The following is a 13,090-nucleotide window of genomic DNA, read 5'->3' on the forward strand; positions in this document are numbered from 1 at the left end:
CATCTCAGAGTCACAATTTTCTTACCTGTAGAACTGGATAATATCTCTTTTGCCAAGTTAATGTAGAATATAAACAGAATAATGTATAGAATTGCCCCTGGCCCAGAACATATGCTTAATAAGTAGTTCCTATAATAAATGCAGATTAACAAGATAAAGAAATTACACAGTGTGTTTCAATAACATGCCTAAAAGAAATCAGTGAAATCACACCATCTCAGGCAGTATTTGGTAAGGGCAAAAAAAATGTCCAACACGTAGTTCCAATTCTCAATTTTCAAAATGTCCCAGAGTCTATTTTTAAAGTGTAAAAATATGTGCTGACATACTAAAGTGCCAATGGTTTAAAAGAAACAATTCTGAGGAGATGTTGATCAAATGTTAAAAACTTCCAGTTAGGGACTCCCCTGGTGGCGCAGTGGTTAAGAATCCTCCTGCCAATGCAGGGGACATGGGTTCGAGCCCTGGTCTGGGAAGATTCCACATGCTGCAGAGCAACTAAGCCTGTGCGTCACAACTACTGAGCCCGCGTGCTACAACTACTGAAGCCCGCACGCCTAGAGCCCATGCTCTGAAACAAGAGAAGCCACCACAACGAAGACCCAAAGCAGCCAAAAATTAATTAATTAATTAATTTAAAAAAACAACTTCCAGTTATAAGATGAATAAGTTCTGGGGGTTTAATGTACAACATGGTGACTACAGTTAACAATACTGTATTGCATACTTGAAAGTTGCTAAAAGAATAATCTTAAATGTCACACATACACAAAGGTGATGGATGTATTAACTAACTTTAACTGTGGTAATCATTTTGCAATTTATATATCTATCAAATCATCACTTACACAATGTTATATGCCAATTATATCTCTGGATATAACTGGATATAAACTGGAGAAAATAATAAAAGAAGCAATACCAATGACTCTGAATAATCTAAGTAATGCCTATGGCTCACAAAGAGATGAACATAAATCTATCAAAAGGCATATTAACCAATTTTATAATTTTATAAATGTGTATACACAAGAGAATTAAGGACATTCAATAAAGCAATGTTTTAAAAGTTTCTATTTCACTTTCAAATTGATCTACAAACCAAAATGCAACATGGAAAGTCTTAAAGTGATCTTTAACTAAATACTGAAATATACAATAAACTTTCAGAGCCTAGAATCAGTAATAACCCCAAAGCCCCACACTGAAGAGCCTTAAAATGCGCAATGGCAATGAGACACGAAGCATACAATTTTACCCGTCGTTTTCCTCGCCGACTAGAAATGACTTCTCTTTCATCTTAAATAAGCAGTGTGTGCTCTACCTCTGTTCTAGAAGACGCACTTAAAGGTCACAATCTCAGTATGCAATACCAAGACGATTAGAATTCATCAACAATTCAATGCCGAACGTCTTAAGAAAACTTTCCAGTAGGGTGCTAATCCACAGACCGAGCTACTTTGCTTGTGGAAGGAGAAAGATGCATCCACACCCTTTACTAAAAGAGAAAAGGAAGGAGTGGGAGAAAAGGGAAGAGAGAGAGATGCAAAATAACAAGACACTGCTTCTATAACCAAATGAAAGTCTGTTTTTAAACTTTGGGAAATTCTTCCTCTGCCGAAGGGCAATAAATATCAAAGTACAATACAAGGCAATCATTTGTGTTTTGAAAGCAGAAAAGAATGCGGAGAGAAAAGGAAAACATTTTATCATGTACTGAACTTACAAGTATTCAAAATCCTTAATTCCTTCCCCCCGCCAAATATTGGGCATCATCATATCCTTTACAAAATAAATTTAACACGAAACCACTGGACTCATTTTTAGCACTCGGTGGAGAACTTTTATCTCTCCCAGCGCTCACCACCCAATAACCCTTCTGGGAAGCCCTGAATAACCGCTATTCTCGGAACAAACGCACGCTCGCGTTCCAGTGCCCCGGAGGCGCCTCGGGGCGCGGAGAGAAACCTGGGGGTCTGGAGGCCAAGGACCATAGACCGCCCCTTCGCTGCCCAGGAAGTGCCCGAAGCGGCGGCCGAGCGGCTGGTCCCCGCACCGGAGCGGAGCGCCACCGAGGCGCGCCCGCCCCGTCCCTCCCGGGCAGGGTCCGCCTCCTGGAGTCCCCCGTCCCCGAGTCAGGAGGACCCCGCCGGCCGCGCCTCACGCCCCCTGCGGGAAGCCCAGGATGCCCCCGCGGGGCGCACCGACAAGCCGCAGCTAGCGCGGCCGCCGCCTACCTGAAGGGAGCTTGGGCCCGTGTGGACTGGACGTGCGGAGGTCAGCTGGGCGCTCAGCAGCCCCTGGCGCGCGGAGCCGGCTTGCAGAGCGCAGAGTACCGCCGAGACCAGCGCCGCCGAGATCCGCCGACCACACCCAGGCCCGCGCCTCCCAGCAGCCAACTCCGCTGCGCGCGGGGCCGGGGCGGGGACGTGGCTCGAGGCGCGAGGCGCGAGGCGCGAGGCACGAGGCGCGCGAGCGCGCGGGGACGCGCCGTGGACGCGCGCAGACCCTGGAGCGTGCGCGGCCCGGGCGGGGGGCGAAAGCAGCTGGCGCGGAGCGGAGCGTCTGCTTCCTATTTTCTCTCTCGTTTCCTGCTAGAAGAAGAAAAACATTTATTCCCGGGCAGTTTCGTTTTCTTGGTTCGGCGCCTGGACGCTGGAGCACACTTCTGAGTAGCGCCCAAGTGGTGTGGCCGGTTTCCTTCCTGCCACCGCACAGGCCTCAGCTTGCTCGTGGGCAGGATAGAGGGGCTGATTTAGAAGACCTCAAGGTCCCGTTTAGGTTTAACATTCTGGAATTCTAAATGTAAGAGAGTAAACTGAAGCCCAGAGTCTTACAAAATTGCATTGCAATCCCAGCTCTACCGTCCCTAGTTGTATGACCGTGTACCATCTCAGGGCCTCAGTTTCATCATGGGCAAAATAGGGATACTGTACATGCCTCAAAAAGGTGCGAAAATTTTAACTGCGTTAACAGTTGCACAGAACCTGCCTCTAAATAAATGATCAATGCTTGGAAGTTATCGTTACTGTTGTCACTGATGAAACCGGGCCTTCCAGATAACCCTGTCAAGTTGCTCATCTCTGCATGAGTTAAACATCACATGCAACCGACTTTTTCTAGATTTCTAGGGGTGTTTCATGTTTAAAATGTCATAAAATGAATGCATCTACCCAATTTGCTTTCTCTGAAGTCAGTACCGCCCGGGAGCAATTTTCCTCTCCCCACCCCCATCTTTCTTCTGAGTTAATTCCAGTTTGACAGACTGTTGCTATAGCATTCCTGCTCTGACGTCAAACAATTTAAAGAAACAGCCCTGGGTAACGACAACTGCAGAGGAGTTCTTTGTGGAGTTTTTGTGCTGGAGAAACGTTTGAACAATATCTTAAGAGAACTTTAACACCTCCGCAGCCCTTCCATTTCTTCTTCAGCAGCGTCCCACCATCACCTGGAATAAATCTTTTAGTACCTTCATGATGAGCACACCCTGACTGCAGCTGTGGAGAAAATGTGACCGTTTTGTTTAAAAGCCAGACCATGACAAAAATGGAAACAGTTGTGGTGCTAGGGTGATGAAATTATAGGTGGTTTTTTTCCCCAAAATTTTCATTTTCCTTAATGTGGGGTGCTTGTTTCCATTAAGAAGAAAGAGGAGAAATGCCAAATCTTCTACATATCAGTGTAGGAAAAGTTGATTGGGACCTGAATAGTTTGCAGCTGTAACTATTTATATGTTTTAATGATTAAATCCTGAGCATTGTCATTTTTAGGAGGAAGCAAAGGGGAATTATTATTTAAGGAACTCCTATTACGTACCAGGCTCCCTGCTTTCTTATATTGTACTTAATTCTCATACTAACTTTACAGTGTGCATTCTATCTCCATTTTACAGATAAAGAAACTGAGGCTCAGTGAGATTAAGTAATTTACATAGAATACACAGTAAGTGTCACAGCCTTACGTGGAATCTAGATTGGATTGACTCCAAAGCCCACTTTCTTTTAGATTCTTTTCTGTCTTGTTCTTGTGCACTTGTACAGGTCTTTGAGAGGTGGTTGGGTTAAGATTATTAGCTGAAAAACAAGTTGCTGGTATTTAGGAAAACCCAGTGGAAAGTACTGTATTATTCTATTCCACAAAGGATTAGGGGAAATATAAATCAACAGCTCCTAAACACAAAAACCTGAAAATAGTTTACAAGAATTTTACTGACCATTATTTGAAGACTTGAGAATAAATTACACAAAATGATCACTTCAACCTTCCTGAAAATTTGATGTGGACTAGAAGAATAAAGTCTAAGTACAAGAAAGGAAAGTTCATTATCCAAACTAGTTCACTTCCAAGAATATTATATTTCTGTTTTGCCACATCTGCTGCACATTTTTCTGGAAGGAACACTTACTTGTTAAAGGACAAGCCTGTGTTGTAAATCTGAAAGTAGAGCTGATGAAAAGAACTTCATTAGCAGGAATAATTTCCTAAAAGCACATTGATGCATCTAAGTGACCCAGCAATTAGTAATTTTTCAAATGATAGCATAATCCATGTACAAAGAAAAAGAAAGAGAGGAAGGAAGGAAGGAAGGAGGGAGGGAAGGAAGAAAGGAAGAAAAAGAAAAGAAAGAGAAAGAAAGAAAGAAAGAAAGAAAGTGTTATTAATATCCTCGAAGCCCGTAGATTTGTGTAGACAATTGTAATGATGTAGCTATCCTGCCTGCTTCTAATGTTTAAATCCAGTGTTCATGTGTTTGGATGCCACTGGCTGATATTTAGATTTCTGACTCATTATGCCCATGTTGTCAAATCCTATTCTATTAAAAGAGGATGGTGGGGTCCCTGCTAGAGAACCTTTGAAGACAAAATCCCTGTCTGTTTCATCCTTGTGTTCTTTGTGGTGTTTAACAGAATACCTTGCACCTACTAATTACTCAGTGAGCAGATAAATGAATAAAGGTATCTGGCTACTTGTTTTACTCAAATAAGCTTCATACCAACCACCCTCAGGCCCTACTCAGAATCATAGAAAGAAGAAGAGTGATCATTATTTTTCTGGGAGCTCAGTTGTAGTTGCTTCTGCAAGGTGTTTTGCTCTCTTATGACCAAGTTCAGAGAAGCTCTGCTCTCGGTCCTCTATTGGATGAATCTGAATCCTGTTCTCAGCAAGCTACCCTAAAATCCACAGTGCCATAGGTTCATAACCTCTGCTTTTAAATCATACCCCAGGGCTTCCCTGGTGGTGCGGTGATTAAGAACCGCCCGCTAATGCGGGGGACACAGGTTCGAGCCCTGGTCTGGGAAGATCCCACATGCCGCAGAGCAACTAAGCCGGTGCGCCACAACTACGGAGCCTGTGCTCTAGAGCCCGCAAGCCACAACTACTGAAGCCCGCGTGCCTGGAGCCCGTGCTCCGCAACAAGAGAAGCCACCGCAATGAGAAGCCCGCGCACCACAACGAAGAGAAGCCCCCACTCGCCACAACTAGAGAGAGCCCACGCGCAGCAACAAAGACCCAAAGCAGCCAAAAATAAATTAAAAAATAAAAAACTCATACCCTAGAAATAGTCTATTTTTTTTCTGAGCCTGCTTTGCTGTTAGACAACGCCAAGTGCGTTATGAAGAACAGAACCGTCAAAGTGTACAGTATTCCAGTACTACCCTGTTGTATGTGTTGTATACATTCCAATTCTATTGTATTCAGGATGAGACCAAATTACATACATGGAATATACTTTATAGAACTAAAGTAACAGGTTTTCTTCCAACTACAACAAAATAGTTCAAAAATATTAAACGGAAATTGTCTAATCGGATATGCAGCAGAGTTCCTCAAGGATGTGGGAAATGATTCCTTAGTAGACTCCAAGAAGTGAGTTTATGTGTTTCAGACATCCTTAATCCCAAGAAGTCATGTCCAAACACTTCCCTCTTGCTCATGCACATTGCATTTAGATACAAGCTCTTTCTACAGCTTATATTTTGAAACCGCCTTTGCTGTGTTCTTCTGACACTCCTAATACATATCAGTTATAGCTCTTGCGCCTTTCTGCTCAGGTTCTCTAATGGCAATTTGGGTCTGTCGTCTACATGCACATCAATGAGCTTAGGAGAGCACTGTACTTAACTAATGATGTCTGTCTCAGGCATAGGAGGGGAATATATATTTGCTGCTCTAGGTCCTGTGGTTCATTTCTCTGGAATCTGTTATTGGGAAGGGACAGGCAAAGTGGAAAGAATACTAAACTGCACATCAGAAGACGTGATTTAGAGCTTTGGCTCTGGTACTAAATATCTGTGTGAGCAGATCACAACCTGCCTGCATTCTGTCTTGTTCAATATATACAATTGGAGTGCTGGATCTTAACAAGATTGGCAAATAGCACTGATGCCATCCCTCGGTACTATGCCCAATGTATAACTTCACTAATCAGAAGTGCACTCTTTCCCTCTAAGCCTCATTACCATCCCCCCAATTCTTCTGAATACAGGTATCCTCCCCTCCCCCCCCCCCCCCCCCCGCTTCAGCAGTTCACTTTACACCACTTCACGTTTATGAAGGACCTACATTAGAACCTGTTTTTATTAACTGAAAGAAATCTAAAGAGGATTTTTCTTTTATGGAAAAGCAAAAAGACCAAAAGCGAGAATAGCATTCAGCATTTGTTTTTTAACAGCCCTTATAGAGCCATCGCACACCCAGAGCAGCAAGGAGGGCAGCACTACCCAGCCCCTTCCCTGGGAAATGCACTCAGCATCTCAGCATCCAGCCGCCATATCTTTGAACTATGTCTGTGAGCATCTGGGCTTTATCTCGATTTATTTTGTGCTTCCATTAGGAAGATGGGTCCTAAGGTAATTACTTCTTCACGTTAGGCCATTTCAGCTTACAAATGGTTTCCTAGGAAGGTTCTACTTTTGGATAGCAGGGGAAACCTATACCACACACCAGGAAGGCATTCTGATCTATTGGTTTGATAAGTGAGTAAAAACATTGTTATTGGTTACCTATTGCTGTGTGCCAAGCCTCCCCCAAACTTAATGGATTAGCACAACAGCAATCGTTTATGTTGCTCATAATAACCTGCTTAGGCAGGGCTTGGCTAACACACTGTGCTCTGCTCTGGGCCGTGTCAGCTAGTTTGATTCTACTTTTAAGATGTCATATGGCTGGCAGGGTGGTGCTGGCTATTTGTTGGAAGACCAGCCAGGGCTGCGGACAGAGACCTCTGTTCCTCTTCACTTGACCTTTCCACGGGCTACTTGGAATTCCTCACACTACGGTGGCTGGGTTCTGAGAGCAAGTGTTTGAAGAGAACAGGGAGGAGGTACATAGCATTTTCATCACTTAACTTGGGGAAGCACATACTGTAGCTTCCAGCATCCTCTCTTGGTCTAGACAGTCAAAATTCAAGTCATAGGGACATAAACCTCTTGATGGAGGAGTAGCAAGGTTCTAGAAGAGCATGTAGGCTGACACCTATTTCTGCAGCCATTTTTGGAAATACAATCTGCCACAAGCATATTTGCTGACCCTGGGTTAATCTATGAGTCCGATGATCTAAGATTCTGTTTTTCCATTCCTTTTTCCCATTTAGCATTGTTTTATTTATTTATGCTAATGTGCTCTAACAGATATTTCAAACAATGGAAAATATCTTGCTTTCCATGCTAATTTGGTTTTTTGGCTTTTTTTAATTTTTAAAATTATCATACTGTGAAATTGGTCTTTTTCTTTTGGTGTATGGTTCTATGATTTTAAACACATGTACAGATTCATGTAACCATCACTACAATCAGGATACAGGACAGTCCTATCATCCCCCCAAAATTTCTCATGCTATCCTATTATTATTATTATCTCACCTCCCTCCCTATGCCCTAGCAATCATTGATCTGTCCTCCATCCCTACAGCTTTGTCTTTTCAAGAATATTATACAAATGGAATCATACTATATGAAACATTTTGAGACTGGCTTCTTTCACTCAACATTGTACCTTGTTCCTTCTTATCACCGAGTAGTATTCCATGTATGGAGGTACCACAATTTGTTTACCCATTCTCCCACTCAATGACATTTGGGATGTTGTCCAATTTGGGGCAATTATGAACATAGTTTCTATAAACACTCACGTACAGGTTTTTATGTTAACGTATGTTTTCATTTTTCTAGGGCAGGTAACCGTGAGTGGGATTGTAGTGTTATATGGTTAGTGTATGTTTAACCTTATGAGAAACTGACAAATCATTTTCTGGAGTGGCTACTCCAGTTTTCATTCTCACCAGCAATGTATGGGAGTTCCAGTTGCTCTGAGTCCTTGTCAGCACTTGATACTGTCAGTATTTGTTTGTTAATTTTTGCCTTTCAAATAGATGTGTAGTGGTATCTCATAATGGTTTATTATTGTATCTTCTTCAGCATCACATATACATGTTATCTCCTGCCTTCCCCTACCCTGATCCAGTCTATGCATTTCTGTCAAATTAATTTTCCTAAAATACAATAGTGATTAGATTCACTTTTGGCTCAGAGAACCTGCAACAATTTCCAATTACTTACTGAATTGAATATATCTGCCTTGCACTGGCTTTCAAGGCCTTACATAATCTGACTCCAACCTACATTTCCAGGTTCATCTTTTACTCCTTTATTTTTCTCTCCACCTAGCCTTTTTGCTCTTCTGAGAGTAGGTTCTTTGCCTTCTCATCTTTGTCATTGTTCCCCAAACTGTCTCCTCTGTCCTTCTCTCTGTATCTCTCAAGAACCAAGAACTTGAGGGGACTGTCCTTGCCCCTCTGTGCCTGGAATACCACCATGTAATACCATGCAGTCTAACCCAGACACTCTTCCCAGGCTCTTCGAGCACCCTCCTGGGCAGGTCAGAAAATTCAGGACTGGGCAGGTATCCAGCTGGGGAATGAGTCTCCTTTGCTGATACAGACCAACTACTTTCCAAGTGATTCTACTTGGAAATAATGATATTATCTCATGCCTATCTTACCAGTTCTCTGAGAGGTTTTTGAACCATTTTTGAGATTTGAGATTAATGATATGGTAATTTTTCAACTGACTTTGCTATAAAGCATGAAGAGCTCTGATAGCTGTCAACAATATATCACTTCCCTTCAGCAATGAAAGCTGAGAAAGAATAATTTAATAACATTGTTTCCTGATAGAAACAATTGCTTTGGTCTGATACCAAGCCACTCAGCATGGACTTCAAACTCTACCTAGGAAGTTAAAAAAAAAGGTGAAAAGATGATATATAAATAAACTATTACGCTAAACATTTTTATTTGAATGTTGAAGAGACACCATTCTCAGTAACAACAAATATTAATGAACCTGCTCTTTAGAACAAACCTCTAAGATTAAAGGAATGATTTTGAAAGCCTCTGCTTGCTCCAAGGATTATTTAAGAGAAAAAGAGTTATGTGTTGAGACTCCCTTAGCCATATTCTCTAAGTGGACCAGGATATCTAAATCATATTTTCAAAAGCCCATATAAATTCTAAGAAAGTTAAGTGAAATTGTTAATGATAGCAAATTCAGTTCAGGTCAAGAGTATGATGTATTCAAGTTACATTCTACATAACTTCCCTCTTCTATAATTATGCCCATAATTATAGTGTCTAGAATACATTATTTTGCATGAGCTAGAGGTTTACAATTATATGACTATTCCATGCCACAATCTCACTCCTGGGACTCACATCTTATCACTGTATCCTTAGTCTTAGCACAGTACCTGCATATAGCAGGGACCTCTCATGTTTGTTCAATGAATGAAACAATACAGAGCTCTAAGGACAGGTTGCTGGGAGTTTCATTCATTCATTCATACATACATCCACTCATTTATTCATTCATTTGTGAGCATTTAATAAGTTCTCACACAAAAATGTATCTTCATAGCTATTTAAGAATGAATAGAATCAGACCAACAAAATGCTTGATTCGACATTAATGCTTCTAGGAGTGGAGTCTTCTGGCAGATGGGTGGTCAAACTGAGGTGGAAGCAGAGCACAAGGTCTAAGGCTTGGGACAGTTTTACACTTTTCCTTCACTCAGCCCTCTTATTGTCATTTTAAGTTCTTAATGTGATGTGGGGAGGGGCAGGGGACTGCTCTCACACTTTTGTCATCCAAAGGACAGCAGCTAATAAGGGTTTCTGGAGCAATTCACTCTCCTCAGGGACCAAGGATGGGAGAAAACTACTGGGCAGAAGCCAGCTTCTGTTCTCATAGGGTGTGCTGAGTGCACTAATGGGTGTGATATCATCACCCGTTTTTAAGTGCTCTATGGGAAAGCCCAGCTCCTTTGCATTTGAGACAGACTATTAGTGGGGGTAATAATGGTTTACACAGGACTGCTTTTCTCTTCTTTAAAGTACCTTTGGAGGAAAAAAAATCAACAAATAGGACTAAATATCTGAAAATAAATATTTAAAATGCTCTAGAAACACGGCAGAGTTAAGGTTTTTTCAAAACAGAAACAATTTTCTTTGGAACAGATATCCTAAGTTAGTATTTCCCCTTTGGTATCTTTTAGGTTTATATACATTTATTGAATATTTAGGAATCAGCACTTCACATTATTTACCTCATTTACTATCTACAACAGACTTAAAAGGAGATATTATTATTCCTATTGTGCAAAGGAGGAGATTTAGTCTCAGAGAGAGTAAACTCTTGCTCAATGTCCTGAGGTAGTGCCAGGGGATGAGTATGAAGGGCTCAGGCTCCCATCCTTCTTATCTCTCTCTAACCGCCATCTCCAACAGCCCTCCTGGCTACCCCAATAACTATACCACCTAAGGAAAGGGTTATGCAAATTTTATGTAAATACAGCTTTAAAACCTGCCCCTCCCTCAGCAGTTTCCTACCCCTTGAGCCTCTCCTGTATCGAATGAAACACCTAATACATGATAGAGCTTTCAAATGGAGCCAGAACTTTCTGACCCGATGCTTGGGTGTGTTCCCGTCCCTGCTCTTTGAAGCCTACTCGCCAGCAGTAACACAACTGCCCTCACTTAGGTTTCGTTTTGGATATTGTATTTTCTTCTGAATAAATTAGGTCAAAACCTCTGGTTAATGAATGCCTCAGAAGTTTTTCTATCTCTTCAGTTGTATTACATAAATAAAAATCAGGCAGGCAGAGAATTTAACCACTCCACCCTCATCCAGTTTGACTTGCCCCAACACTTACCCAAATCCAAGAGACTTCACAAATTCTTTCAATCAGAGAACATCAACTTCTTTGCTCTTGCTTGCCCCCTACCCCTGCCCCTTTATCAGGATAGCTACTTACTGCTCTTCCCGTTTTGCTTTAACTGAAATGAATTTGAGCTCTTATCCCTTCTGCTGTTTGGATTTCCTGCTTAAAAGCTCTGAATCAGAATGACATTAATCCTACTTTTCCTGCAATGTGGCGTTATTGTTCATTACAGATACTTGTACTGCTCCTTCTTACTTTCTGAGAATTTCATGGACTTTCTCATTGGAAATGAGTCAGTGACTTGGAATTTGCATCTTCCCAAGTAACAAGTAGGCTGCCTCATTTTTTAAATCTCATTTTTAAAAGAAAATTCTAGTCCAATTTATCAATTTTTTTCAAAATCTGATTTAGTTACACCCAAACCCAGAATTTAATTAGTGTTTACATTAGCAATGTCCAAATTTAAGTATATTTTCTGTAGAGATCAACCCTAGGGGAGCTGCACAAGTCTCTGCAAGAAGGTTCCTCTTCTTTGGTGACAATGAGTCAGATTTGTATTAACTCAAAAATGAACTTAAGGAGAAAAAAAAAGAAACTTTGTCATCTAATGAGTAACTGTTTCATCTTGGTTTAGTTGATAAAGCAGCAGCTCTAAAAATAAAACTTACTGTACATTTGTTCTTTTTTCTCTCTTTTAAAAACTAAACTCTTAACTTTGCCCTTTGTCATACCTAATGAATATATAATTTAACAAAATGATTCCAAGAATTAGTAGTTGGAAGGAATTTCTTGGTTTGGAGGTGGCGTGCTAATTGTTTGGGTCCACATGTCAGCTGAAATACAAATTTCAAGAAAGTTTAAATGTCCCCAATTTAATTATTTTCCATGAAATCAGACCTAGTTTTTTTTTTTTTCCACATGGACAATGATTACCTAATAAGTCTAACCTAGGCCAACTAAAACATGACAACTTTCCAGATCTATTTCTTCCTCAACCTACAACTATGATGGTATTTTACACATTTCAGTGACATTTATTAAAATCTGCCTTTTATTGAAGTTATTTGTATAACTGTGTAAAAAGTGATTGTGTAATAAGAATCTTAGAGATATAAATCAAGCCTGAACCACCTTTGTATCCCTTATGGCACCAAACAGAGTTTTCTGACTTTCTGGGCCCCAATCCATCCAATATACTACTGTTAAATTCATTTTCCTGAAGTTGAGCTTTGCTTAAGTAACTTTTTGGATAAGAATCTACAACATTTTCGTGTTGTTTACGGAATTAAATTCCCCTGTCACATTTGTCACTCATAGCCTGCCATTACCTAGCCCTAACCTGTCCTTTCCAGCTTTTTCTCTATGGTATTTTCCATTGAAACTTGGCTCTTCCTACTTCTGAGAAGAGGTCCTGGGATTTCCCACATGTCTTGTGCTATTCTCACTAACTAGAGGGCTTCATATAGGAGCCTATCCACAAAGCCACATCCAATCCTCCCAACTGAACACATCTCTCCTTGTTTCTGATCTCAGCAGCACTTGGTTTATACTACTCTTGTGTACTTCTGTCACTTCTGCCCACTTTGGCTTAAATTATAATCATCTGTGTGCTTGTTTTATCTCCCAGGTTTGAGATTAGGCATGGCATGCTGCAGAGAACACGAGCTATGATGTTGGAAAAAATCTAAATTCATATAGTGCCTCTATCATTTCTGAGCTTTTTTTTTTCACTTATAGAAAAGTCATTGATTCACTTGCCCTCTCATGCTCTGAGTTATCACAAAATTATTGTGAGTAAAAAGAAGATTCTTTCCACCCAACACCATTTGTAAGTACCAAAAAGAAAAGTGATAAAGATAAAAGGGAGTAAACA

The 13,090-nt window shown here is 41.0% G+C and overlaps 1 protein-coding gene across 5 annotated transcripts in view; it reads right to left on the bottom strand.

Annotated features, from left to right (window-relative positions):
* The window catches only part of GNB4 (G protein subunit beta 4), a 69,039-nt gene extending 57,577 nt beyond the window's left edge, over positions 1 to 11,462 (bottom strand). The window contains exon 1 of one of the 5 annotated variants that reach the window (XM_033855501.2): positions 11,209 to 11,462. The gene's annotated coding sequence lies outside the window, so the exon portion shown is untranslated. Of the gene's footprint in view, positions 1 to 2,237; positions 2,378 to 11,208 lie in introns of those variants that run through there. The other 4 variants (XM_004318358.4, XM_019946149.3, XM_033855503.2 and 1 more) reach the window with 4 other exon arrangements.
* Between the last annotated feature and the right edge of the window lie 1,628 nt (positions 11,463 to 13,090).

This window comes from Tursiops truncatus, chromosome 4, assembly GCF_011762595.2.
Source record: "Tursiops truncatus isolate mTurTru1 chromosome 4, mTurTru1.mat.Y, whole genome shotgun sequence".
NCBI lineage: Eukaryota > Metazoa > Chordata > Mammalia > Artiodactyla > Delphinidae > Tursiops > Tursiops truncatus.